The sequence below is a fragment of the Anabrus simplex genome, chromosome 1, assembly GCF_040414725.1.
Source record: "Anabrus simplex isolate iqAnaSimp1 chromosome 1, ASM4041472v1, whole genome shotgun sequence".
Taxonomy (NCBI): domain Eukaryota; kingdom Metazoa; phylum Arthropoda; class Insecta; order Orthoptera; family Tettigoniidae; genus Anabrus; species Anabrus simplex.
The window spans coordinates 1,117,306,156-1,117,333,729 of record NC_090265.1 but is presented as its reverse complement, the minus strand read 5'-3'; the positions used below and the strand labels follow the sequence as shown (position 1 = coordinate 1,117,333,729).

The 27,574-nt window shown below is 39.4% G+C and overlaps 1 non-coding gene across 1 annotated transcript; it reads left to right on the top strand.

Moving 5' to 3' along the window:
• The first annotated feature begins 2,902 nt into the window (after positions 1–2,902).
• On the top strand, positions 2,903–2,976 carry TRNAT-AGU (transfer RNA threonine (anticodon AGU)). Its single transcript has one exon. It is a non-coding gene; the product is annotated as a tRNA-Thr (tRNA).
• The last annotated feature ends 24,598 nt before the right edge of the window (positions 2,977–27,574 follow it).

The window sequence follows — 27,574 nt, the reverse complement described above, 5'->3', positions numbered from 1 at the left end:
CCTTCCCATGACCCTGTTCCACCTGTCTTTTCCTATCCTCTACTCTACATTTTCCTTTCCTACCTTTTCCCTTCCTCCTACTTCCACACATCTCAGCAACAGTTCCCTGTCCCTCATCTTCCCTCTGTTGTTCTACCTGGAGTGACTCGTACCGATTTCGCACAGACACCTGTCCTGAATTCTGATCCTGAATAGAGCCCTTAGCCTGCAATCTCCTTCCGCTTAGAACATTGGACCACCTGTCTTCTACAACTCCTCCCTTTCCTTCCCCTCCCTCTTGTACACCTACTGTAACCTGTACATTGTTTGAGGGAGTCCTATCTTCCTTCCTGTCTTCTGTGAGAATACTAATTATCTCCCTCAAACTTTCCAACTCCTCCCTCATACCCCTCAATGCCTCGCCACACCCACAGTAAGTACACTCGCGCTCCTTAGCCATTCTTTACGGAGAAAAAAATGAAATTAAAAATAAAATAACTTATTTGCAAAAAATAAATGAACGGAGGGATATATTGTCTGGGATAGTACACAATAAGATAATTAATATACGACTACACGACAATACCACTAGTCGTGCTCAATTTTTTTTTTTAATCCTACAACCCCTGACAGGATAAAGTTTTTATCATGGGAAAGAAAGGTTATTATAAGAATCTGGCTGTGCTGGAAGTTGTCAAGGAGAAATGTGACATCCTTTTTTGACAATTTAAAGATAACCGCTCAAATGATGACACACATCAATGTTAACGAGAGTACCGTCAACACATATACACACAGAAAGACATTCACCCTTCATTAGAAATCCCGTCGCTATATTAAGTGGATTATCAGGCCAACGTACTGTTAGGAAATATTACATTTACTATAACATCTACGACTTTGGTAACAGTTCTGCAAATAATTGATTTTGATGTCTCATGCATTACTGTTACACAGTACAGCCGGGCACCATTTGCTAAAAAATGTAAACATAAGAATTTGTTCTTTTTCGGAAAGGAATTTACTTCTTTTTGTTGCATGTTTCAATAAATGACCGATCATTTCAAGAATATAGTCAGCCTCTGTTGGGATAATACGAAATCACTCGCGATATTTCGTCGAAGTGAGGTTATGAAAATTAATCCTGTCTTTGTACGTTCTATTATTGGATTCTTCATCACTGTCCTCACTTGATGCTAACAAAAGCTCACGTCGTAACGTGTTTATATCACTAAACCAAATTCTACGCCGAGAAACTAATGTACATACTTGTTAATTAACATATGAAAAGGGAATCATTTCTTTGCAAGATTTATGAAAACTTTTCACTTCATTTCTTTGCACTTTGCATTTCTGTACCAATGGAGGAACATAACAGGCTTGAAAAGTGAAAAGATTTCTAACTTTTCACTTTTCACTTTGCAAGCTAAATCTGAAAAGCGATGGTGGAACAAAATCTGAACTGAAAAGTGCAAGGTGCAACGTGAAAAGCTGCAAAGTTCGTTCGTGGAATAGGCCCCTGATCTTGGAGGAAATCTCGACAGCACACGATTTCCCACGATACTCGTATCTATTGGCAATTGACCTCTTTCCACAAACTAAACCTATGTGAAGTGTGGCTAAGTGGGAAGGAAACTTTTTTTTTGCTAGGGGCTTTACGTCGCACCGACACAGATAGGTCTTATGGCGACGATGGGATAGGAAAGGCCTAGGATTTGGAAGCGGCCGTGGCCTTAATTAAGGTACAGCCCCAGCATTTGCCTGGTGTGAAAATGGGAAACCACGGAAAACCATCATCAGGGCTGCCGATAGTGGGATTCGAACCTACTATCTCCCGGATTGGGAAGGAAACGGCCGTGGTCTTAATTAAGGTACAGCCCCAGCATTTACCTGGTGTGAAAATGGGAAACCACGGAAAACCATCTTCAGGGGTTCGAACCCGTTATCTCCCGAATGCAATCTCACAGCTGCGCTCAGAACAGAGAGAAAATCAATCAATCAATCAATCAATCAATCAATCAATCAATCAATCAATCAATCAATCAATCAATCAATCAATCAATCAAAGGGATAGACAAGGAAAAGGGAAGGAAGCGGGCGTGGCTTGTGAAGTTAGGTACCATCCCGACATTTGCCTAGGGGAGAAGTGGGAAACCACGGAAAACCACTTCGAGAATGGCTGAGGTGGGAATCGACCCCTCCCCCCTTCCCCCGGCCCTTTTACTCTGAGGCGGATGAATGTCATAATTCTTCTTCGTTATCTGTTTACCCTCCAGGGTCGGTTTTTTATCTTCAGACTGGGTCGGGGGATACCACTCGGGAGAATGACCAGTACCTCGCCCAGGCGGCCTCACCTGCGTCATAATTAAGGTTTTAAAATATTATCTTTTACCATTTCAGTATCAATTACTGATTTCTAACTCATCCCTTATTAATAAACCCATGGCATGGTAGCTAGGATCATCTGTTTTTAAGATGAACGCGACAGTTAAATGTTGGTATTTTACCACCGCCACGAAGGTAACGATTCTATAAGAATTATTTTGAATATGGATACGGTACTGTTTTCCCCACGTTCATATTCCAAGCATAAAGCCACTGATCGCTTTCGCTCAATAAGCTCCTCCAAGAAAACTTAAAACACGAGGTTTCAGTTATTAACTTTTGAATACGGCATGCATTAATACCTTCCACAAGACTGATGCCCTAAATAACAGTTTGAAATGCATACCTTTCGCGGACAAATGATCCAAATGTAGGCTTCTTACGAACCGAATTTACAACATATGGTATTCAGGCTTCCCTTATGTCAGAGAATCAACCGAGTATCATTATTGCTAAATGTAAAGAAATTACAACCACTTCACAAGTTCTAGTCTTTTGTTCATTACATAAGCCATTACAGCTTCACAGCCTTGCCGTCGGCGCCGTGGCTTAGTTGGTTAAAGCGCCTGTCTAGTAAACAGGAGATCGAGGGTTCGAATCCCTCCGGTGCCTTCGAGTGGAAATTTTTATTGGCTTTTTTTAACACAGAAAGATAACTACGATTATACTTGGGCAACTTTCAATATTCAAATCTTTTCCAGTGCGATAGTATTTGAAATAAAATTAATCGCAGATATCCAACCGCTGCAGTAAAGACCATGACGGTTCTCCACCAAAAGAACTTAACTTTCAATTATCGTTAAGTCTTTCTTTCTTTCTTTCTTTCTTTCTTTCTTTCTTTCTTTCTTTCTTTCTTTCTTTCTTAACCAGGTTCGGTTTTTCCCTCGGACTCAGCGAGAGATCCCACCTCCACCGCCTCGAGGGCAGCGTCGTAGATCGCCAGACTTTGTGTCGGGGGGATACAACTCGGGAGGCGGCCCAGACGGCCTCACCTGATATGCTGAACAGGGGCCTTGTAGAGGGATAGGAAGATTGGAGGGACAGGCAAGGAAGAGGGAAGGAAGCGGTCGTGACCTTAAGTTAGGTACCGCCATTTGCCTGGAGGAGAAGTGGGAAATCACGGAAATACACTTCGAGTATGGCTGAGGTGGGAATCGAACCTACCTCTACTCAGTTGACCTCCCAAGGCTGAGTGGGCCCCGTTCCAGCCCCAGTACCACTTTTCAAACTTTGTGGCAGAGCCGGAAATCGAACCCGGGCCTCCGGGGGGGGCAGCTAATCGTTATCGTTAAGCATAGGTCATTTATGCAACCTTTAACACTAAGAAAAGGTTGTGCAGGGATTTAAATTGCGTTTCCGAAGGTATATGGATGTACCTGATTCATGGTAAACAGATGTTATATAGTAAATCCTCGGTTTAAATATGTCTGCATTATATTGTTTGACGGCCTTATTAAAAGGCTCATAAAATGGCAGTGGATTACTCTATACTCTCGGTGTACTAGTCCGAATTTAGGAAAGGAATGAAGACTTCAGATAATATATTGTCATTAAAACAACAATGGCTTACAGGAAATGGTGGCAAATTATATATTACAGCTATAGATTTACAGAAAGCTTTTGATTCAGTCGGCAGAGGGACGGTTGCTGCGAATAGAGGGTGTAAATTAAAATGATGAATGGCATAAAATAATTGTATTGAAAGGATAATAATAAGGCACTTGAAATACTGAAAATAGGCAGTATTTTAATTAAAATAGGCATTTATTAGGAGCGAAAGCAAAGGGGAATCTCATTCATTATTAATGAAAATATGTATTTTAAATATTCATTCATTTTATTATTATTAATTTATCACATAATTAGCGTACTTACTCTTACTTTCCTTGGTTACATGCAACAACAAGGTGCTTTATCAAAGTATCAACTGTCATATGACATGTTTGCAAAATTAATAAATGGTTTGATAGAAGGCAGTTTGGGTTTAGGAAAGGTTATTCCACTGAAGCCCAACTTGTAGGATTCCAGCAAGATATAGCAGATATCCTGGATTCAGGAGGTCAATTGGACTGTATCGCGATTGACTTATCTAAGGCACTTGATAGGGTAGATCATGGGAGACTACTGGGAAAAATGAGTGCAATTGGACTTGACAAAAGAGTGACTGAATGGGTGGCTCTGTTTCTAGAAAACAGAACTCAGAGAATTACTAGAGTAGGTGAGGCTTTATCTGTCCCTGTAAAAATTAAGAGGGGAATTCCTGAAGGCAGTATTATTGGACCTTTATGTTTTCTTCTATATATCAATGATATGTGTAAAGAGGTGGAATCAGAGGTAAGGCTTTTTGCACATGATGTTATTCTGTATAGAGTAATAAATAAGTTACAAGATTGTGAGCAACTGCAATGTGATCTCGATAATGTTGTGAAATGAACAGCAGGCAATGGTATGTTGATAAACGGGGTTAAAAGTCAAGTTGCGAGTATCACAAATAGGGAAAGTCCTCTCAGTTTTAATTACTGCGTTGATGGGGTGAAAGTTCCCTTTGAGGATCATTGTAAATACCTAGGTATTAATATAAGGAAAGATCTTCATTGGGGTAACATGTAACATCCCATTGCATCCGCAGTTTCATCAGTGGAGATCCAGATCTTCTTTTCTGCAACTCTGCTTCGAATCCTCTGCAGGGCCTCTTCAAAGGAGATATTCAAATACGTTTTTCTTAATGTGGATTCTGATGGAACTTCCTCTTTAGTGTTCTTCTGCAGAAGCGTCCTGAGGGATTGATTTTCCATTTTCCAGAACGGAATTCCGGAATCCAAGAATGCTTTATATAGATCCAGGGAAAACTGAGATTGCCTGCTGGATGTTGTGACTGCTGTTGATATTAAATTGATCTTAGGGCCAACAATATTTAACCTAGACTTATGTTTCGTTGTTGCGAAATGTTGAGTTATAAAGTACTTTTTTCGTGATTAATAGATTTTTCACAGATTTTACAAAATAGTATAGCTCCATCAGTAGAAAGTGTATCCGAACCGAATTTGCGAACATAGCCATGTAATTTACGACGCAACGATGAACATTTCGGCATGATAAATAAGTCAGCGTGAACACCCGAGCTGCCTTTAACAAGTTCAACAGTAGACTAACAGCTTCTTTTAGGTTTGACCTGTTAGACAGAAGTGATATCCTCCCTTCTTCTGCATTATCTTATCATTTCAAAATCGGGAATACCAGGTAATTACGCATTGTCACAGCAAAAGGGGTGTGAGGAAGGAGAAGAGACGTAATTCCCTCATCCTCTCCCTTTCCTGGTATTCATTATGCTTGTGCATTCCTTTAACTAATGAAGGTTCCGCTATTTACAGAGGTTAAATGAATGTGTTGAGAAAATAAGCTTTCGAATGCCTGAAACCAAATAAATTATTTACAGGGAACAGTATTCTAAATAGACATTTGTGACGGCAATATGTAATTTAATTTGTGCAACCTGTTTTGTCTTCGATGTACAGAAAGTCATTATGCGGTTTTTAAAATGTGTAAATCGCAGGAAAAAAAATTGCATAACGATCAAAAAGGCAAAAAATACTTTAAATCTTAAAATAGGCAACAGAAGGCAAAATAGGCAAAAAAGGCAAAATAAAAATTGTCTCTACACTTCCTAAATGCACAAAAACATATTTATCTCTATCTGATCCGTCAATATATCCAGTGAGATTAAAAAGGCATTTTGCCTACCTTCCAGGCTCTAGTCATTACAATTACGTCTGTAGGAATGTAGCAATTAAAAGCAATGTTATCATATAAAATACTCGATCAAATGAAAAACCACACATTTTCTCACTTTCAACGAACAATACTACGGTGCCGATTTAACAGTCCAAAGTTCCCGTGCTGAAATGAACAGGCCGCAGACAGCCGTGAACACTCCTCTGCCATTATTCCGTTAAATGTGCACACTGCCCATTCCAATCAGTGCCTCAGAGTAGGAACTGAATAGCTGGAATGCTATTGAGCCGTATCCTGCCGGCCCATAATAATAATTGGAATATTATTTGACCAAATATGTGAAATTTATTCATAAAAGTTACAGTCTAATATGTTAAAGCATCGTATCCCAAGATAGTTGATACCGGATGTTGAGCAAGACAGTAAGTCGCTGGATATTGCTTCATATTTCCGTATGACCGTGAGAAAGGATAGCGTACCCAAGCGTTGGCAAGGATCGACACGTGTATTAGATGCTGACCAAGCAAGATATTTCAGCCAATGGGAACTTAGGGATTTGACAAACTTGGAGGCTACACCGCGCCAAATCTTAATTCCAGGATGACCAACGTGCTCTGTGGATAAAGTCAGTTTCTGTAGGTAATCGGTTTTCCACAGTTTCTGAAGTCAGATATATTTGGAAATGTATTATAAAAATTGGTGGAAGAGATTTGCTAGTGTTTGAGCTGTGTTTTGTAAATATATTACAATAAGTATTGTGTCGTCATACATGACGAACTCTCTGATTGGTGGTTGGTTCAGACACCCGGGAACCCCAGTATTATTGGCGTCACCGAAGCCTCCTCAGTAACCCTAGCTCTGGAGAGCGTCATTCCGTGGTAAAGATTTGAACAGTGCGGATGCACTAACTCTGTGACTGGTGATCGTGATTAACCTGGTGTTATTCCAGTAATAGCAACTGGTTCTCCTTGATACTTTAAATTGTGCAGTCGCAATAATTTACTGTACTTGAGTAAATGAAATAGTATAATTTTGGCAGAGTTTACTTTCAATTGATAAAGACGGTGTTTAGTGACCGCTGAGTAACAAGTGTAGTGGAAACGTGCTATTGTTTCACTATTTCGCGACGGGCACGTATTCGCGTGGAACTTCCGTACCGAACCGTGTGCCGCTTTTAAACTGTATTTTTACCCTTTAAGTGAAGTGTGTAATATATATGTGAATCAGTGTGTTTAGCTGATCTGGTAAAAAGAAAGGGTATTTCGGCTCGCAGCATTAAGCAGCGAAGAGATTATCAACTATAGTCCTCTGTGTTCCAGTGGATTATTTTCCAGCAAGATGATGGATACGCTTGCAGAGGAAGGAAGTGCATTCACACATGTTAATGCTGTGATTAACATGGAGTAGATCCCAAAATCAGTGGGGATGTAAGCTGCTATCCTGGTTTCCCAAGAGTCATGTAATATAAAGTAAGGCGCATGTATTATTTATGGCATGATATGTAAGTTATGTTAAGGTACTAGGGCAGTGTAGATAGAATTTTAATTTTCATGTAAAGTAAGCCTGACGGCATGTGTTTGTTTAACTTTGTTACTATGATAGATTCGGATACGAGAATAATGCATGTTCATTTTATTTTCATTTTGCTTTATGATTAGATGTTTGGGAAAATGAGGGATTGATAGGATCAGTTGTTGTTTATTTGTGTATTGAACCCATGACCTTTGTGCCCTAAGAACATTATGCATTATATAACAATTAAACTAAAAGTGGGATTCTTGATAGCATGGATTTGACACGTGACGAGGGGGTGATTACCTTCGGTCCCACGCTCTGGGGTACGTGACGTCAACCACACGTGTCGACGGCGGAAGAATCTCAAGTAATTTTTATGAACTATTTCGAAGCGCGTGTACACGGCGTGACAACGCCAAGTCAAAAAATATAGTGCCTATCAAAGGAGGTCAATCAATCTCACAAATCGAACCCGTAAAATTTTTAAATGTCCATGAACACTACCGCCAGAAATGTAGCAAGCATGTAGTCACTTTCAAAACTCTTGAAATTACAGTTTAGGTAAGTCAGAAAATTTAGAGAAATTTTCTTGGCGGCAAAGGGAGAGACCTGAAGAGAGGGGGTAACTGCTATAAATATGAAGGGACGCCATGACGAAGCTTCCTTCTCCGGCATTTGTGATACAAAGCGGACGAAAATTGTTGAGCTGCTCTGCGAAATCAAACCAACGAAAGTAGACTGAGTTCGATTGCGGATTTTAGCCAGTGTGGCTAAGTCTTGACTCCATGGGGAGATAGTTTTCTTGAGAGAAATAAGTGTATCAGATAGGACGGTCAAAGTACTGAAATATTCTAATGTGATTAAGTAATTCGTGTGCGGGAGTAATTATAATCCATCGTGTGCGTTCAAGCAATCAAGTGAAGGGTATTTTCTTTTTTTTTATGCTTTATTCCAGGAAACCTGAAGAAATAATTATAAATTGTAAAGCCATGAATGTAAAAATGGCTAAATAAAATGCCAGGGTCGCAGGTGAGCCCTAAGACGAATACTGGCATGAAGACATGAGGTAGGTGACTTCCCATCTTACTGCCTCTTATATCTCATCTCGTGATTTCTAAAAGTGTATTTTGCATGGGGATATACGACGCAGTGGTCACCCCTACTAAGTTTTGTAAATGTGAGAGTACGACTAAAAGAGTCATTTGTTTTATTTTCCACTTGGATAAATTTTTGAAGTCTTGCGAGTGCCATATAATGTTGTAAAAAGTTATTGAATAGGGTTCCGAAGTGATATCACGTCCAATGTAGATCGTCATCCGTGTGAGTGTACTGCCTATATTTTGTGATGTCAAAGTAAGATGTTCATTCGACGTAAAATTCTTCTGACTGCAATTTGACGTTAATAATAATAATCCATGGTTACTCATTTTCAATCGAGTGGAAGCGCGCTGTCGGGTGAGAACCTAGGGGATGAATTTGGTCACGGAGAGAAACGTTCCTTTTTTTTTAATGCCCATTTTAAACTGTGTCTGACTGACAATAAAAGATCTAGTAGAATGTTTCAGTCATTTCTCGTAAAATCAAGTTATTAAATACGATATCATTTATGCGAAGTTATTCATGAGTAATGCATTGTGTGATATTAGACGTTGGGGATTTCTAGTGAGGATTTTATTCCAGTTCTTTGTCGATGATAATTGTGGAGCTGGGAAACAGAGGTTAGTTTTGTGAATCAGGTTGGACCTGTCATTGAAGCCGGGACACTGAAGCCCGAGGAGTGTTTTATATGAGTTGAGATGAGATGTGCGAATCAGGTTAGAGTCCTGTCATTGAAGCCGGGATATGATAACCCGAGGAATATTTATAATGTTGGGAATGGAAAGAAATTCATAGAAATCCATAGCGGTATAATTGGCGACGCGTATAATTAGTGTGGGCATCTTGAAGCATAATCTGTGCATTTTGTTGGTTAGAATATCGTATTTGTTTAATTATGTCGGCAGAGTTTAAAGGGAACATTTGAGAAGTCAGTCATCTGTGAATAAACCAGGTGGTTCCTGTAACTGCCAAGCGAGCGAGGGGGGTGAGACACCTCAGCTATCTAACGGGACAGGCTTGGTATTGAGACTGTATTCTCGGCCAGGGGATGCGTTAAAATGCTGGATTTAGTTGAAAATTCATAGCCGGTAATGATCTAAGTATTGTGAAATACTGTAATTGGGGAGGTAATGAACATTTGAAACCATGAACTTTGAGTATAAGGAACAGAGTAACCCAATTTCAGGATTGTCCAAAATATAGAGCGATGGTCGTGATTGATCGGTTTGTCTGTGAGGGGTGTGCAAAATTCATAATGGTAATGACGAGATATGACATCGTAATTATATGGCGAGTTGTTTGGTTTGTACGTAGATTATTAGGATATCCAAGTGTTAATAACGGTTAGGATTAGATTAGATTTTTAAGCATGATATCACGAGATGAGATATATAGCTGGACATGAATGATGTAACAAATTCTTTTCCAGCCAGATAAACATCGCAATATTGAATTTTACATCACAGCTGCGTAGAAATTTGTGAGGAAACCAGAGTCCGCGGAGATAAAATTTGTTGTTTGTGAATATTTCGTTAAATCATTTAAATTTATTAAATTATTAAATTCAGTGAACCCGCATTTTGAAATAACTTTAATCAAGCGAATAACTTGGAGATTCATTCTGGAAATTTTAGTTTGTTGTCGGGGGAATATTAAAAATAAAGTAAAGATTAAAGGGACATATCCGAAGGAAATGGATTTTACTGCCACAAAGTTTGTGAGCATTGTTGTTGGTGTAATTATTGAACTTTGATTGATTGAGCAGTGAATGTGCTGGGGATAGTAAAGTGGAACTTTGGTCATCAACCGATGTAACTTAATTGTGTTTAGCCTTCAGCCTAGAAACTTGGATGGTCAGGGGGTCATCAACCTCAGTGACTTAGATTAGGGCCATATGCCATTGTAGCATCATTTCCTTGCGGTCATCATCCACAATGACTTAAAGTAACTTAGAAGATTAGATGTCGGTCCATGACATAGACGCAGGTCACATCGATTCAATTAAGGGTCCATGCCGTAGAACCACTGTGTGGCACACACCGATTGGACGGCCTTAATTATACTCAGAGTCCAGAGTTCGTGTTACGAGGGCTGGACCATAACGAATCACTATGATGGTACATGTGGTCTCACATGGAAGCCGAATTTAAGGATTTCCAGACTTTCCTTTCTTAAATGATTAATAATTGAGACAATGGTTTCTAGTAAGAATGCCCATCAGGCAATTACGTTAAAGTCTCACACCAGTATTCTGACATTTATGTAAAAATGATTGTGGTGTCCAGTGGACACAATCGACTATGACATCGTTGACAAAGTAAATTACTTCATTTCCCTGAATAAATAGGAATATTTTAAATAGACCTTTCATTCCAGTAGATAGATTAGAATTAATGAACCCTACCTTTACCTCAGCAAGTGACGAAGAACCCGAAACGACCCAAGAGACAGATCTCATGAGCTTTGCTGATAGGTAAGGAAGGTAGGTATCCCTCAATATGGACCTAAAGGGTTCAGTATATTACTTAGCGTAGGATATTCCGAGTTTTCCTTAAGTATATGCTAGAAGGGCTAGATCGACAGGTTCATTTTTATATTACGTCAAACACGTATTAATTCATTTTATTTCGGTTATTCAGAGAGACAGGTATAGCTATTTTGCATGATGCATGGTTTTACAGAAGCTGCCAGAAGGAGCTGCAGAACGCCGTTGTTAAAATAAGATCTTTGAAGTTAAGTTGGATTCTGTTTGCCTGATGGTCTGCCAAGGATTCGAACTGCGTCTCATTATGTGGAAAGGCCAGTGGGATTCATGAGGAATAATGAGATAATATTTGCATGCTGAATTATAATGTATTGGTGCAGGCTGATTGTATGCCTGACAAGATAAAGAGTATTGTGCAGATGTGTGTGCCTGCCTAGTGTCTTCTGAGTATATTGTGATCAGAATGGACAGTGTTAATTCCAGACTATTGAGTCTGATGTTGTTAAACGGCCCAAGCATGCTAAGAAGGAATGAATATACGTGAGTTTCCGTGTAGTTGATGAAAGGCGTTATCTCATGGCAAGCTGATTCCTGGCCTGTGTTTATCTGTATGTGCGAAGGAGACAGTATTTCCTTGTGGCGGCCTCGGGAGACAAAATCCAATCTTTAGCGTAGTGGAGTTTTACATTTCTTTACAGCTCGTAATCTACCCGGAAGTACATGACGGATGACCGCGCTGTTGAGCGCTCAAACGCAGCAGACGGAGGCAATGTTGCCCATTGCTTTCTTCATGATATCAAGGGTTATTTATATATTTTTCCCTTACAGGATGATGTTTTACATTATTATTTGTGATTGTATACCTTGTCTCGTTGTTTTTTAAAGGGAACAGCCCGAGTGCTGAAGTATTGTTGGTTTATCTAGTTCTGTCTAGATCTTTTGCAGTGAACCGGGATTCACATTAGAATCAGTGTAGCATTTAAGACTTTACTCGATATCCGATGTATATATATGTTTAGTTTGATTATTTGAATTGTTGTAAATATAGTGTAGGATTTGCCCCTAGTATTTTGCATAAATTACATAGCGTCCATTGCGTCTTAATTATTTTTCTTTCCGTCGTAATTTTTCTTATAATGTAACTTTTATTTTATGGAAATAGTTTGATGACTCTCGGGATTAACTTAACTTTGAAACCGTATCGTTGGGATGCGATAGTGTGAAACTCCATACGGAAATACCACATGGCAGTGTTTGCGTACACTTGTTGCCATACAACATAAACATTGGACTATAAGAAGAAATTCAGTCTTGATTTATATAAATGTTCTTTGTTGAACTTTTTTTTAAATGTCCAATTTGTATAATCATTCAATTAACGTTTCTAATTTCGACTTATTTCAATACTTTGAGTTCATTTTTTTACAAATTATTATTTTTCTTGATTCAATTATTTTCGTGTGATTTGGTCGGGGATATTTATTAATAAATCCATCTTACCCCCTATGATTGTCTCTCATTCGTGTTATACCTCCATTTCCTGTCATTGATTGCTATTTTAGTGTAGAACTTCGACTTTTTATCCTGATCCAATCGACAACCAACCCACACTCTGCCCAACCCTGAGTTAGTAGGATGTTCATACAGGAATGGAGGCATCGTCCTAGAGGGATTTACCCCTGGGTACGGTACACTATGATGAACCAGTGCGTTATGTACCAGTAACATCAGAAAATTTATGAACCACTGGAATGGCATGCTAAAGAAGAGAGAGAGTTCTAACTCCCCAGCTACTTCCCGCCGATATTCAAGCAGTCTGTTATACTCGCTACGCAGCAGTAATCCCATATATCGGAGATGGGTGGCAACAGAAGACACAAAGTACATCACAACAAACAAAATAATGTTATTATTGATCAATTTAATGACCTTTCCATATTGTAGACCTTCACATATTTTTTCTGACTCTGTGATATTAGGGCATCTTATAAAATAATTTATAGCGTAGACTGTATTTCCTTATTCCCCAAATTTGCATACCGATATTCATTAAATTCTGTTTACCCATTTTCTCGTAACTCGGCGTTGATATTGTCTTAGCAACAAAAGTTCATATCCATGAATATCTCTCTGTTGTCATAGCCGTTACGATAAACATGTTTAAGACATAAATTATAATACTATATAACTTTAGTTATGTAGTATTTATCGATAGGACCATCATTAACATAAATATGTGATAATTAAATTTTAGACCTTCCCCTAAACTACCATTTCACTCAGCGTGGGTAATATTATTTATGGCCTAGATTGTAGCGACTTATTCCCCGACTTTACATACCGATTTTCATTAAATTCCCTTCAGCCGTTTTCTCGTGATGCGTGTACAGACAGACAGACAGACAGAGAGACAGAAATTACGGAAAATTAAAAATTGCATTTCCTTGTCACTGTGGACACGACCGATACAGAAATTCCATTATTGTTAAATTCTGAGCAATGTACAGACAAGACTCTCATTTTATATATGTAAATTGATACGTACATCTTTATTACAGACTGTTATGTTTTTCAGCGTTCGGTCTGCAAGCCTCTGTGAATTTACTGAATGCCAACACTTAACGTAGCACAAACACATCGGAGGTCTTCGCTGACGCAAGGATGGCAAAGGGCTAGGAATGGGGAAGGTAGCGGACGTGGCCTTATAAATAATAATAATAATAATAATAATAATAATAATAATAATAATAATAATAATAATAATAAATGCTTGTAGGAAGTATAAAGAAAGCAAATAATTGAGTGTGAGTGATTTGCTTCAATTTGATTCAATTTGAGGTGCAGCTTAGTGATGGGCAGAATCGAATACTTTCCAAAATCGATTACTATGCGTCCGAGAACATTTAAGAATCGTAACTTGCATTCGAAACCAAGTTCTCGAATCTTACTATAACTATCATTACAACTTGATATTGGCGGATAAGCTCAATCAGTGAGATTCAATTCGAGGAGCAGCTTAGTGATGGGCAGAATCGAATACTTTCCAAAATCGATTACTATGCATCCGAGAACATTTACTGTAAGTATCGAAACTTGCATTCGAAACCAAGTTCTCGAATATTACATAAACTGAAATGTAAGCGAACTCTGGACATCAAGAACAATTAGTGTCCAGGAAGCGCTTTAATAAAGGCTAGCCTTGTAAGGTGTATATATTATTTGACGAACATCTAAGAAATTTTAAATTGCAGCTATTTTGTACAGATTTGATATTACGCCATTGGTTGTTGTCAAAATGTGTATTTCTGCTAGTGGTTTTACGTCGCGCCGACACATATAGGTTTTATGGCGACGATGAGATAGGAAAGGTCTAGGAGTTGGAAGGAAGCGACCGTGGTTTTACTTAAGGTACAGCCCCAGCATTTGCCTGGTGCGAAAATGGGGAACCACTGAAAACCATCTTCAGGGCTGCCGACAGTGGGATTCGAACCCACTATCTCCCGGATGCAAGCTCACAGGCGCGCGCCTCTAACCACACGACCAACTCGCTCGGTAAATGTGTATTTCCATTCTCTCAATAACTCTCTTCATTCTCTTATTACTCTACCGTGTAAAAAAAAGCAAAGCAAACCCATCTCCATACAGGCCATGAAGGCCCTTGGAGGAGTGGAAAGTAAAGGCTTCCACCATTGTTAACCTCGGCACGTGATGGGGTAGAGTGGTTAGTTCTACGCCCGACCGCCTTTGCCCCCAGGAATTAGTAGGCTGAGTGAACCTCAGGGCCATATGCACCTCCGGAAGTGGAAATCTCGTTTCTTAAATTTTACGACTTCCTGACGGGGATTCGAACCCACGTCCTTCCGGGCGAACCGAGCACGCCTTTACCGCCTCGGCCAGGCAGCCCCTACTCTACCGTGTATTTCCATTAATATATTCTGTACATATTACATATCAATTGTGTTAACTAATATTCTATTTCACCGAGAGAGTGGCCGCGTGGGTCGGGTCACGAAGCTGTCAGTTTGCATTCGGGAGAGAATGGGTTCAAATCCCACCGTCGGCAGGCCTGAATATGGTATTCCGTGGTTTCCCATATTCACACCAGAAAAATGCTGGGATTGTATCTTAATTAACGGCACGACCACTTCCTTCGCGCTCCTAGCCGTTTCCTATCCAATAGTTGCCATAAGACTTATGCGTGTCGGTGCGACATAAAGCACATTCCGAAAAAATAAAATGAAAACATTTTATTTCTCCTTATGGGAAGTATAAAGAAAGGAAATAATTTATTGTGAGTGATTTGCTTTCATATATTGACCTATAACTATCATTACAACTTATATTGGCGGATAAGCTCAATCAGTAAGATTCAATTCGAGAACTTCTGTTCTTCCGTCTGAGAGAAGCATTCGGATACATCTGTCTGAAGAAGAAGAAGTAGTAGCAGCAGAAGAATAAGAAGAAGAAGAAGAAACAGCTCAAACCTTAAAGAGGGGCACCACCAGGACGTGACCTCATCTCCTACAGAGTTGTCGGCAGGAAGAAGACGCCTCCCCCGCACCAGGAAGTAGGTCCTGACCCATCAGGAGAGAACCACACACCCGCAATCCAGACTTCACTCAGGGCGGTAGTCGAACGAGAGACCAATCAGGAGAGTACCGCAGCAGGAAGCGTCAGTCAGGTACGAGGTCGCCTTAGTGTCACGTTAAACTGCTTTAACGGGATTGTTAACAGAATGGCTGTTTCATCAATCTTCGTTAAGGCTAACGCTCTGTTAAACTCTCTGTTATTTCAACGTAGCACTCTCGTCACGTCAAGCTGCTTAACGTCGCGTTAAAAATAAAAATGGCTGGGAGAGATTTGTGTTTGGTGTGCAGGTGCTCTATTTATACTACCTTCAAAATGGCGAGAGGCAGGAAATTTCTCAAAGAAGTAACGACTTACTTGAACTCCACAGGAATGCAGTTTTTGGAGCGGTATAGAATATCTAAACCTGTCGTGAGAAAAGTACTCGAAGAGAGAGAAGAAAGGTTAGAATATCCCACAGGTCGAAATTCACCTCTGTCTCCAATGCATCAATTATTGCAGAAGAGAGATAAGTACATAAACTAATATTCCATTAACTTATTCATCTGTAAGAGACATTTGTGTTGAAATATAAATTCAAAGAAAGGGAGATCAAAATCACATGTTCTGATAGTATATGTATCACATCCTCGCACTGTATTTGGAAGTGAGATATTATTGTCAGTATTCTATTATTATTATTATTATTATTATTATTATTATTATTATTATTATTAGTATATTTATTCTTAATTATGTAAGCTGGAAGGTCTCTATATGTGCTATGAGTAATTTGTTTTGTACAACGGCTGGGAAACCATTGCTATTTTGAACTCGGGAACTTTGTATTACTCATACGGACATCCCAGAGTCCGATGAGGTGGCTTTGTTGATGTTGTAGTCGAAAAGTTCCGATGACTCATGTGAAACACCCCAGAGTCTGTTGATCTTGTGATTGGCTTGTGACACGGGAGAGGTTCAGGGCGTGGTCCGACAAGGGGATCTACTCCTGATTGGATGGCCAGGACCAATCTAGACGTTTCATGTGAGAGGAAGGGGAAGGCTGGGGTCTATATAGGCATGTGTTCAAACTTCGGCGGAACACACGGTACTGGAATACTGGAGTAACTTCACACTATACTGGACTGGACTTCAAACTTTGGTGGAACGTGGTCTTATTATGTTTGTGAAACGTGACTAACCTACAAACTACGGAGTGCTTAGGCACTGGGTATTGTATCACTTGTGGCGGCTTGGTATTATACGTTGGTGAAAGCTGTGGGAGTGCTGCATTTCAGACTTTCCAGGATTTATGTTTTAGACAAGCGTGTGTTGCTCAAGTGAATGCATCTGTAAACCAAGTGTTAGGGTCAGTGAACACAGTATTATAAAGGTACAGTATCTGTGAGCCAATTATGAGAATCTGTAAGTCGTGTTGACACAGAGACAGTGAAGGGTACTTATCTACATCTTGTGCATTGTTCAACGGACTAAGTGCAAATGGTAGCTTGGTCCTCGCTTTTGTTTTCCTACTGTTTTTGTTGTTGTTATAAATATGGAGTCTTCCAGCGGTTTTTGTGAGAGTATTTTATGTATATTTGAGTACATTGATGAGGTGCCCATGCACGGATTTTATTGAGAATATGGTTAGTTATTTTAGAATCAATGGAGTTTTTGATGAACCTAGGTGCAGTTTCTACCTATTTAGTCGTTTTCATAAGGTTAGGTAAGGTCTGAAGCAAATGTACCAGTACGCAGCTTTTATGTACACGCCCTGGGAGAGAAAGATTATCACGCTCTATCAAAATTCGAGGGAACCATTCTTGTGAACTCTGGCGCCTATACTACAGACATTTCGATCAATTACTTTTATTTCAATTATGTTAGTAATTTATTCAGTTATGTATTCATATATTTTGAATTAGATAACAATTTACGCCCAAGCGAGGCAATTAAGTATTTTATTCATATTTGATTATGTTAATCATATTGCAACGGTTAATTATTATTATTATGGTTATTGACAAAAGATTACAATGTAGCCTACACCGTGTATAACATGGTAGGCCTAATTTCTAATATGATTGTGTTGCTGTAGTTATTAAAGTTCGATAACCTTTTCGAACTGTTAAAGGAAATAGTGGAACAAACTGGCTTGCGGATAAAGGTTGAAAAAACAGAAGTAATGATTAACATCAAAGACGCAAAACCCCGGACGAAATACAGGGACACCAGTCGTGTAGATAAATGTAAGTACCTGGGTGAGGTTATAATAAAAAATGGACGGGACAAAGAAGCATATAGGGAACTGAATCTAGGTGCAACAAAGTTAATGTAATGAACTCGCAGTTGCGATCAATGGTATTGCAGTCAACTCCCGGATGAAACTATCATTATATTAGTCTATTTTCAGACCGACTTTGCTGTACGTGAAAGTTAGAAATAGCAGAGATGAATGTAGCGATAATGATTGCAGGTACAAACGAGTGGGAAAAATAGCAGGAGGGTATTCGAAAAGAAGATATCAAGACTAGTTAAGAATAAACTTGATAGATGAAGCTGTACCTACAAACCAGCTTCGATGATAGTGTCATGTGAGGAGTATGGAGGATGATAGGTTACCTAGGAGGATTATGGGTTCGACCATGGAGCGTACTTTTAATTGGAGGAAGACAAAGGGCCAGTTTCTTCACACACTGTTAAAATTTCACTAACGGAGCGTTAGTTAATACCTTGATGAGAATTTAACGTGGCGTTATGGAAATCGCGTTTCACAGAACACTATAACAAGCTCGTTAACTAACGTGGCGTTAACGTCGACAACGATCGTCAGCAGTGTGTAGCATTAACATTATTTAACTCTTCTGAACGGTGTCGGGCATAATGTTATTTATTTGCCACCTTTCATCCGTACACTTTACGCGCGGAATAAGACGTCCCGTAAATTAGACTATGCACAGAAGAAAATTATAATGGAAGGTGATGCGAAAAATATCTTCGGGGCAGTAATTTTAATTCGCTAGAGAATGTCAGTTTACTTTATATAATATAAAACAGACATATGGCACATCCCTAAAGGGAAAAGAAAAGGAGTGGGATGAGTTAGCAAATTAATTCAATATACACTTGAATGTGACCATGCGGTCAGTAAAATAAATAAAATACATGTACTACAATCGGAAAAGAAGGGAGGGGGGAAATAAAAGATTATTCGAAGGAGAAGTTGGAGCGGTACAAGACCAAAGGTGGTAATTTTATTCCAGCATCTACATAGGATAGATGATTTCGAATGTTATTGGATTAATCGGCGACTAAGTTGAGCCTCTTCGTCATGACGACGACTGTGATACAGAATATCACGTCAAGTCACCATAATTTTTTTAGCAAGAGATATTGTCATTGTGTAAAACCCCTCAATGGGGGTATATGCATATATGAATATATTTATTCATAAATCCAGCCAAGGGAAATCCAAAGTATCGGTGACACCGAGTGCTTACAAACAGTAGGGAATAATTTTACGCGATGAAAAAAATGCCAAATTGAGAATTGAGGCCGTGGTAAAAAGGGTTCTTCAAATAAACATTCCAGAATAAACACAGATAGCGCAGTGGAAACGATGCTAAAAGAAAACGGCAGGAGAAATAAGGGACATGACAGGTGAAAATTAGATGAAAAACCAAGATAAAAATTTGGAAATATATATATATTAGAAAAATCAAATCAAACTCTTACAATATTAGAAGAATAGAAGTCAGTACAAATACGGAATTTTCCCAACCAGAAATAATACAAATAGTTACATCAAGAGTAAAATATTCAAGAAAATGAAAGCAAATAAGAGAAGGGGCCAGGAGAGGAAAGGGATGGACAAAAAGGGGATGAATACAGTTTAAAGAAAAATGTTGAACAACGAGAATAAGAAAGAATGTTCGCAGTTACCAGATTGAAGTATACCAACATGAAGTCTACTAAGCAAAGTCTAATGTCATGTGAAAGTTGCCACCTCTTCAATTAACACCCGAAATAGGCACAAATAAAGATTGTCCTAGTGGCTTAAGTCACTGTATACAATAATGAAACAGTCTCCAAGTGTACCAAAACATACATGGTGAAGCATTAACCACAAGTGTGTATAGGAGTCGCAGAGTTGCGGATATACCACACGCACATTTTGAAAGCAAACAGTCACTGGATAGTCAATAGAGGCTTTGAAATTGAAAATGCAAGTAAAATCTCGGCCTGGAAATGCACTGCTCCCAGTCAAAATTTGCAAATAAAATAGCTCCAAATGCAACACAGCATTATTTACAATAAGGACATTTTTAGTTTGTCATACCTCATCTTGAACCAAGTAGTTCTGCCCAAAAATGGAGAGTCCAGGGCACATGTCGCTAAAGACGGAGATGATGTTAAAGGTTCCTCCCTCCACACAGGCCAAAGTCCATCTCAACACATTCAGAGGAAGGCCGGGTATTTATAGTGTGGAATAATGAGACATATGTCTGGAATATTCCAGAAGTTAGCGGAGCATGCGTGACAAAGCGGACGATGTCACATGACGTCAGGCAGCGAAAGGGAGGTTAGTTTATCGTCGGTCGAAAAGGTGGATAAGGCAGAGTTCGTGCAAGGTATGATGTGTGCAAATCCACATAAGTATGTAAATTCCAGTTGAAGAGAAAATGCGGTGTGTATCCAGATGAAGGTAAGTCCATATTAATTGTAGAAAAAGGTTATGTGCGTGGCGAGGTTGATAACAGTAGTTGCCGGTGAGGTGAAGAGTCCGTTACATCATCCGCCGGGCACCAGAAAAAAATCCAAAGGATTTTTTTTTTTTTGTAGTTGTTGAAGCAGCTGGAGTTAAAAGAAGACGGCTGGTGGAAGACGAGAAGCGGAAGATACAGTTGAATGGCGACGGCGAGGCGGCCCCAGGAACAGCAATGGAGGGCCCTTCCATGAGCTGGAGCGGGGGTCGATAGCAGCCGCAACGGTATATCAAAGAGAAAAAATACTGCAAAACAAAACAAGAGGCGGCAGAAAAATGTCCAAACACAATAAACATGCCTAAATAGAGAAATAGAAAATAGAAAAAGGTAGAGGAGGAAAGGAAACAAGAAAAGGGCTAACGCGTTAGCAAAGGGAAAGGGTAAGGAGAAAAGGGTAGTGATGAATTAACATAGAAATATAAATATAAATATCACAAATGACAAGAAAATTTAAAGAATTTAAAAACAATTACAAAGGAGAAAAATAAAATGGCTGGGAAGTTGTATGTACACTCCCATTACAACCTGTGCCAATTGGCTGGGAGGGAGACTGGAGAAACCTGTGTGGAGGGAGAAAAAAAAGGAAATTCCATAAAGGGAAAGAAAAGAATGGGGGGATGAGGCAGACAAACAAAAAAAAAGGAACAAAAAAATAAATAACACTGGGAGCAATAGACATTACCAGACCAGATGGAGAATAGAGAAAAAAAAAGCAGAAAGAAGAGGAGGTAATAACAAGAAAAGAAAAACACAGGGCAAAAGAAAAGAAAATCAAGATATGAAAGTTTTCAAGAATGAAAGCGCTTGAGCTGAATTAGATGAAGTTTTTTAGTATCAAACAAATCAGAAGTGGATTGCAAATATACAGTGACAGGAGTAGGGAAAGACAAAATACGGTATGGTCCAAGCCATCGAGGAGCAAGTTTGGCAGAAGTGGCATTAATTGCCGAGCTGTGTGGATGATTAGCAACGAGGACTAAATCACCAATTTTAAAAGTAGATGGCTTATGACGAGCATTATAAGCTTTTTTGTGGACCTGTTGAGCTTTTAACAATTGATCAAAGGCGTCTTTCCAGAGTGATGAAGAGGATGGCTGATCAGAAGATTCAAGGAGGTTGTGCAGATCCCAGGTTAGAGAAAGAGGAGTTTGAAGATCACGACCAAGAAAAAGCTTAGCCGGAGTCTGAGCAGTAGAACTATTGATACTAGAATTAAAGGCTAACGCCAAAGAAGAAAGATGAGAATCCCAGTCTTTCTGGAAAGAACTATGAAATATAGATAAAGCAACTTTGAGATTACGGTGATACCTTTCCACGGTGTTGGACTGAGGGTGGTAGGGAGAAGTCAAGATACGCTTGATACCCAGCTGAAAGCACATATTAAAAAAAACACTTGAAGTAAAAATAGAAGCCTTATCAGAAACGATATTAGCAGGCAAACCGGTAATAGGAAAGATTTGTTCAGTGAGTAAATTAATGATGATCTTAGTAGAGAATTTCCGTAAGGGTCGAAGGACTAGAAATTTTGAGAAGGCATCCAACAAGGTAAAAATGTACAAGTTGCCACGAGAAGAACGAACTATGGGTCCAACTAGATCAATGAAAAAGGTTTGGGCAGGATGAGTGGGTGGCAGGGCAGAATGAAGACCAGCAGACTTTATGTTTAAAGGTTTAGATGTTTGACACAATTCACAAGTTTGAACAAAAGTGCGAATAGATTTGCGCATTTGAGGCCAAAAGAAAAGAGAGGCAATACGGTTGTACGTTTTAGTGATGCCTAGATGCCCGCCCACAGGGGAGGAATGATAATATTGTAAAATCATGGGTTGAAGAGCCTGAGGAAGCACCACTTTAGGAGAAGCTTTCTTAGTGGGTTTGTAAACCAAGAGATCTTTAAAAATAGTAAAGGGACCCTGATAAGAGGGATCAGAGATGGATTGTTTGAGTTGGATGCAGAACTGATCGGTGAGCTGATGCGACTGACAGGATTGAAAGGAAAGAGGAAAGTCTGTTAACGAAAGAACCGCATGAATGGAGGAAGATGAAGGCATCCTAGAAAGATTCGGGGGTAAATCGTCAGTAGTACTTGACTGAGGAGTGGAAGTGTCAAATAAGCGACTAAGAGCGTCAGCTACAGAATTCTCAGTGCTAGAAATAAATTTAAGGGAAAACTTAAATCTGGACAATCGCATGAGCCAACGGCCAGTTCTACCAATTTTAGGTGCGTTATGTAACAACCATGAGAGAGCCTGATTATCTGTCTTGACAAGAAATTCTTTATGTTCCAAATACTCTGCAAAGTGTTCAATGGAATTTAATAAAGCCAAGGCTTCACGCTCGAAGATAGAATATTTTCTCTCAGTAGGAGAAAGAAGTCGACTGAAATAGGCGATAGGTAGAGGAACATCATTAACAACCTGAGTTAGAACACCAGCCACAGCAAGATTGGAAGCATCAGTATGTATTTCAAAAGGTAGGGAGAAATCAGGAAATTGAAGAATGGGAGCATGCATCAAAAGAGACTTAAGCTGAAGAAAGGCGTCCTGTTGAGATTGAGTCCAAATGAAAGGGACGTTTTTACGTTTCAGATAATTGAGAGGCTCAGCAATGTGAGAAAAGTTAGGAATGAACCGGTGGTAGAAAGAAACCATGCCTAAAAAGGTGCGTGTTTGTTTGAGATTTTTGGGAGGTGGAATATTAGAGATAGCAGAAGTACGTTCGGGATCGACAGCTACTCCCTGAGATGACACAATGTGACCTAAGAACTTTATAGAAGTTTGAGCTAGAGAAATTTTAGAGGGGTTAACTGTCAGACCAATAGAACGTAGTCTGGAAAGAACTTGGTGTAGATGCGACATGTGGGACTCAAAATCTGGGCTAAAGATTAAAAGGTCATCAATATAAGGATAGAGAAATTTGTACTTGAAATCTGAGAATAAGGAATCCACTAATCTCTGCATGATTTGTGACCCCAAGTTCAATCCAAAAGGAACTTTTGTGAACTGAAAGAGGCCATTTGGGGTGATGAAAGCAGTAAGGCGACTGCTCCGAGAGTCCAAGGGGATTTGGTAGTAAGCAGAATTGAGATCTAAAAGAGAAAAATATTTAGCTTTAGAAAAAAAGTGGAAAGCGTTTTGCATTTTAGGAATAGGATAGGAGTCATAGAGGATTTTGGAGTTTAATTTACGGTAATCAACTACCAGGCGCGAAGAACCATCAGGCTTGTCGACAAGAAAGGCCGGAGAGGCATAATTGGAAGAAGATGGGACAATGGTACCATCCAGAAGCATTTTGTCAATAATGTCATCCATTTTGGCCATCCGAGGAGGGCTAAGATGGTAAGGAGACGAACGAACAGGTGTTTCATCAAGTAAATCAATGTGAGCCTGATAATTAACAACGGAGCCTAAAGTATCTGTGATAACATCGGCAAATTCAGATTTCAAGGCCTCAATTGCATCTAGTTGGGGAGCAGTGGCATAAATATGCTGATGACTGAATACATGGTTCATAGGGAAATCGAGGGGGTCTACCAAAGGAATTTGAACATGCGGATTGAAAAAGAAAGAGATAGAGGCCATAGCAGTATTATAAATAAGGCCAGTATGAGCAAAAAAATCATATCCCAGAATAACAGGAAGTGAACAATTATTAACCACTTGAAATTCAAATGGCCAAGAAAATTGGGAAATTTTAACATTAAGTTTTAGGTGACCCATGATTTCAAGAGTGTGCTGAGATATGGAAAGACATCTGATGGTAGAAGGGCGCAATTGAAGATGCGGATGCGTTTGTAAAAGTTGCTGAAAAAAGGAGAAACTGATGAGGGAAATTGCAGAACCTGAGTCTAAGAAGGCTAAGGAGGGAATGTTATGTAACTGTACAAGAGTATACGACTGTGATTTAGTAGCAGGCGAGAAAGTTGAGGAAACATAAGGCAGATTTTGCCCAAGAGGTCGTGAGCTGCCTACTGACGACGGGAATTGAAGTTTCCCAAGGTAGAATTGGTACAATTTCGTGCGAGGTGCCCCATAGCCTGACACCGATAACAGCGAAGGCGAGAAATATCACTCTGAGAAGGTGAACGAGTGGTAGAAGGCATGCGAGTTGTTGATGTGTTAAACTGGGGAGGTGGGGTAGACGAATAATACGAAAAATTGCTACGGGTATTTAGAATATCTAGTTGAGCAATGTGGTAAAGCTGAGGAATAGTAGTGGGTGGCGTAAAGGGATTGATGATTTGGCGGAAAGCTGGAGAGGCATAAAATCGAATAAGAGAAATAATTTCCTGGGGATGTTGAACAATAGCTAACACATCAGAATAGCCGATAATGGAGTCAAGATAATCGTAAGCTGATTCCTCTGGACGTTGATGACGTCTGATATATTTGTTACTCAGCTGTTGTCTAATTTCATAAGGCAGAAAATAAGTATGTAAAACCGAGCGAAAATGAGCCCAATCATGAGAAGACTTCATATACTGGAGCCAAAAATTACTAAGATGACCAGAGGTTTTTGGATAAAGCAACGAAAGCAATTGGGAAAATGGAGCCAAGTCCGTCTGTAGAAATTTGCGAACTAAAAAAAGCCACTGTGTCAAAGTATCGGGATCAGTTGACTGAATGAGGGGTACCTGATCGAGACATTTAGTCAAAATATGGAAATTAAGTGGTTGATGTGAAGAAGGGGTGTGATGATATGGAGATTCATAAAAATATTGCTGAGAAGGGGATGGTGGTGGAGTGCGCAAATCGGGAGAATAATGCTGTGCTGGTTGAGTTTTATGGGGAGAAGGCGGAGGTGCTTGATTAAGTGGAAGTTTGGATTCGGCAGTAAAAAGAGAAAGATCAGGATAGAGAGGGGTGTTAGGTTGAGGCGGGGTTGGTAAAGGTTCAGAGGATGAACTAGAAGAAACAGTAGTAGTAAGAGTACTAGACGTGGAAGTAAGATCAGAATTACAAGGGAGAAAAGGATTATAAGACATATTAGTAAAAGGATTTGGATCCGAAAAATTGAAATGGGGATCAAACGAAATGTCTGAAGTGTCTGAAGTATAAGGAGAAAAATTATCAGAAAAATAAGCCATGTTGAAAGAGATGACAAAAAGAAAAGCAAAGTCTAGCGAGGAAAACCACTAAACCTCAGAAGAAAGAAACAAAAGAACTAAGGCAGTAACAGGGTGAAGATTTAGAGTGGTAGTAAACTGCGACTTTATACTCTGCTACCATGTGTAAAACCCCTCAATGGGGGTATATGCATATATGAATATATTTATTCATAAATCCAGCCAAGGGAAATCCAAAGTATCGGTGACACCGAGTGCTTACAAACAGTAGGGAATAATTTTACGCGATGAAAAAAATGCCAAATTGAGAATTGAGGCCGTGGTAAAAAGGGTTCTTCAAATAAACATTCCAGAATAAACACAGATAGCGCAGTGGAAACGATGCTAAAAGAAAACGGCAGGAGAAATAAGGGACATGACAGGTGAAAATTAGATGAAAAACCAAGATAAAAATTTGGAAATATATATATATATTAGAAAAATCAAATCAAACTCTTACAATATTAGAAGAATAGAAGTCAGTACAAATACGGAATTTTCCCAACCAGAAATAATACAAATAGTTACATCAAGAGTAAAATATTCAAGAAAATGAAAGCAAATAAGAGAAGGGGCCAGGAGAGGAAAGGGATGGACAAAAAGGGGATGAATACAGTTTAAAGAAAAATGTTGAACAACGAGAATAAGAAAGAATGTTCGCAGTTACCAGATTGAAGTATACCAACATGAAGTCTACTAAGCAAAGTCTAATGTCATGTGAAAGTTGCCACCTCTTCAATTAACACCCGAAATAGGCACAAATAAAGATTGTCCTAGTGGCTTAAGTCACTGTATACAATAATGAAACAGTCTCCAAGTGTACCAAAACATACATGGTGAAGCATTAACCACAAGTGTGTATAGGAGTCGCAGAGTTGCGGATATACCACACGCACATTTTGAAAGCAAACAGTCACTGGATAGTCAATAGAGGCTTTGAAATTGAAAATGCAAGTAAAATCTCGGCCTGGAAATGCACTGCTCCCAGTCAAAATTTGCAAATAAAATAGCTCCAAATGCAACACAGCATTATTTACAATAAGGACATTTTTAGTTTGTCATACCTCATCTTGAACCAAGTAGTTCTGCCCAAAAATGGAGAGTCCAGGGCACATGTCGCTAAAGACGGAGATGATGTTAAAGGTTCCTCCCTCCACACAGGCCAAAGTCCATCTCAACACATTCAGAGGAAGGCCGGGTATTTATAGTGTGGAATAATGAGACATATGTCTGGAATATTCCAGAAGTTAGCGGAGCATGCGTGACAAAGCGGACGATGTCACATGACGTCAGGCAGCGAAAGGGAGGTTAGTTTATCGTCGGTCGAAAAGGTGGATAAGGCAGAGTTCGTGCAAGGTATGATGTGTGCAAATCCACATAAGTATGTAAATTCCAGTTGAAGAGAAAATGCGGTGTGTATCCAGATGAAGGTAAGTCCATATTAATTGTAGAAAAAGGTTATGTGCGTGGCGAGGTTGATAACAGTAGTTGCCGGTGAGGTGAAGAGTCCGTTACAATTGTAAATGATACTTTGGTTTTAAAGCATTCTTGTCATTGTGTGTGATATCTCTTTAATATTACCATTCAGAGCTTTTTGAGCTGGATTTTATTAACTCGACACATCTTTAATAACTACAGCAACACAATCATATTAGAAATTAGGCCTACCCTGTTACACATGGTGTCGGCTACACTGTAATCGGGCTTTGGTGTGGATTTTCAGCTGAGCAGTTTGTGTAAGGTAGTTTATGTTGAATGTTGCTAGAATGGTTTTTGATTTGGCTTTGACTTTTTGAGATGCTCCGATTTGTCTCTTGCATGATGTTGTGTATCCCCCAGATTCCGAACGAGACTTGTACGCCGCGGCTTTCATGGCAAGGGATTCATCCGAGGACTTACCCCTGGGGTAACTTTCTTGAAAGGTTGTGCCATTATGTTTCTTGG